Here is a 2,022-nt window from a genome sequence, read left to right as displayed (position 1 = left end):
GCTGGAAAGCCCAAGATGTCTACTTTTCAACGCAATTAAGATCGCACCAATTGGGTATCTGTAGCTCCAGAAAATCCACTTTGAGTACAGGAGGGTCAGAATCCAACAGCATCTACAGTCCTTTCTCAGCCTCTGAATTAGACTTTTGCTAAGGTCCCTCAATTTCAGCCAGAAAATACCTAAAATTACAGAAAAATACACAAACTCATAGTAAAGTCCAGAAATGTGATTTTTTCATAAAAAATAATAGAAATATAATAAAAAATAACTAAAACATACTAAAAACTATGTAAAAACAATGCCAAAAAGCGTATAAATTATCCGCTCATCAGCCCCCCTTTGTTCCTGATTGATGGCACCGAGGACGGTGCCAAGCTTTAAGTGTGGGGAGGTCGGTCAGTACCTGACTTTCGGAGGTAACTTTTCTCTCTTAACACCAACATTTTTAGTTTTTCTTTCTTTTATTAGATAGGATAGATTGCATAGTAATAAGTGTTTGCATGTATGTTCTACTTGGTTGAAAAATAATAAGTTTCTTTTTAAGGCCCTATTTTTGAAAATTTCACTAATTCAAATTAAAACTTTTCTGTTAAACTTGCTTGAAGATTGTAATTTGGAACATGAATTATAGCTAAGAACACACAACCTGCGAGAATTTGAGCTTAATTATATGGTTACATTATTTAACCATAATATTTTTCCTAGTGTGTTTTCTTCTCTATGATTGCAATCTTTGCTTTGTTCCATTCTATATGTCCATTGTTTGGTGTGTTCACATGCTTGCATATGACTGAGGCCATCATTTGTTATAAGCCCACTAATCCTAAATAGCCCATCTTTTCAATCACCTTTGTTAGCCACCTTGAGCCTTGTAATCCCCATTTGTTCTATATCTTACCACATCACTAGCCTTAAGCAGAAAAACAATTAATTACCCCAAATGAATCTTTAGTTAGCTTAAGTTAGAAATTGTGTATCAATTAAGTGTGGGAACTGTGGGAACTTGGGTTGATGAAAGTATACAGTGTTTCATTGACAAAATATTGGGAATTTGGGTACCTACTCATGTAAGACTAGAAAAAAAAAAAATCATATGCATTGATATGTTATGCTTGTTTTCAAAAAAAAAAAAAACCAAAAATATTCAAATAATTAAGTAAATAAATAAATAAGGGGACAAAATTACCCCAATGCTAAGTTTAATAAAAGATCAATGCATATGTGAAATAAAAATTTAAAGAAAAGTTGATACATGAGTATGTGAAAAATACAAAAGTGGGAATTTCGGGTAGCTAGGCATAATTTTAGAGTATGTGTGTATGTTAGGTGATAGCTTAGGTTACTCAAAGATTCAATTTATAGCTCACTTGGCCATACATAGATCCTCACCCTTACCTTAACCCCATTACAACCTTGAAAAGGCCTCATGATGTTTGTATTGGTGCATTAAATAATTGTTGATTGGTTAGATGAAGAACAAAGTTTTAGAAAGCATGACTAGAGAAGACTAGAGTGGACTACCCTATACACTTGCGAGATTAGAGTGCACATACACTACCAGTAAGGGTTCAATGCTTGATTCTATGTTCCCTGCTTTCATGAGATATCTTCTTACAAGTTTACTTGTTTTTATTGTATGATTTGAATTAGTGGGATTTGATTTACGTTTGTCTTGGAGAACTTGTTCACTTTTGACAAAGTAGACAGAATCATCTCAGCATATAGTTGCATTCATACATAGGTTGCATTTCATGAGTCTTACTTTCCTTTTATCTCCTTGAGCTTAGCATGAGGAGATGCTAATGTTTAAGTGTGGCGAGTTTGATTAACCAATATTTCATAGTTTATCTTGTGCTAATTTGAGTGGTTTTTATCAACTCTTTACTCACTTATTCATACTATTTGCATGATTTTACAATTCCTTCCTAATTATGTTCTACGATTGAAAACTTGCTTCCTAAGCCTTTAAATTGTGTATTTTTAATGTCCTTTTATACCATTCGATGTCGTGATCTGTGCGTT

This window comes from Arachis ipaensis, chromosome B3, assembly GCF_059453495.1.
Source record: "Arachis ipaensis isolate K30076 ecotype BB chromosome B3, ASM5945349v1, whole genome shotgun sequence".
NCBI classification, from domain to species: Eukaryota; Viridiplantae; Streptophyta; class Magnoliopsida; order Fabales; family Fabaceae; genus Arachis; species Arachis ipaensis.
The sequence above is the reverse complement of the archived record's forward strand: the minus strand, read 5'-3'. Positions refer to the sequence as shown.